The following is a 691-nucleotide window of genomic DNA, read 5'->3' as shown; positions in this document are numbered from 1 at the left end:
TATATATATATATATATATATATATACACACACACATAAACACACTATTGTTCAAAAGTATGTAAGCATTTGTAAAAAAGAATATTTTTTACAAAAAAAATATTATTTTTAATAGTGCTGGGCAACGATAACAAAAAATTAATCGTGATTAATCACATGATTTTTCTGTGATTAATCGTGATTAATCGCATTGTTTTGCACAAAATTCAATAATGAGTTCAAAAGTGGTGTATTGCGAACTTTTATTTTAAAAGTACCGCTATATGAACAAAAGTGCAATAACATTTGTTTGCAAACACTTTTTAGTCTTTGCAACTTCAGGGATCTTATCTATGCACAATCAGCTTGTAACACTCTAAAGAGAAAGGAAAACTTGAAATCGCATCATATGACCCCTTTAAATAAATAAGGTCCTTTTTACAGCAGTATTTTACATAGTTAGCAGTTAAAATATTTCTTGTAAATCTCAACTTAAACATTAATCAAATTAAATATAAAACCAAAGCTATTTGCCACTGCCAGGGCATTAACGTTTTGTCTAGTTTGTTATAGAAAAAAGCTCGATCATAACATTATAACAGGCTCCTTCCAAGTAGAGACCTGCACGATCGCGGGACCCAATGCAACAGAGTGCGGCGCGGGACAACACTTGAGGGGCGAGTGCAGGCGGGTAGAGACTCGTGTGTGGGCA

Source organism: Sinocyclocheilus anshuiensis, unplaced genomic scaffold (genome assembly GCF_001515605.1).
Source record: "Sinocyclocheilus anshuiensis isolate Anshui unplaced genomic scaffold, SAMN03320099.WGS_v1.1 scaffold653, whole genome shotgun sequence".
NCBI lineage: Eukaryota > Metazoa > Chordata > Actinopteri > Cypriniformes > Cyprinidae > Sinocyclocheilus > Sinocyclocheilus anshuiensis.
The sequence above is the reverse complement of the archived record's forward strand: the minus strand, read 5'-3'. Positions refer to the sequence as shown.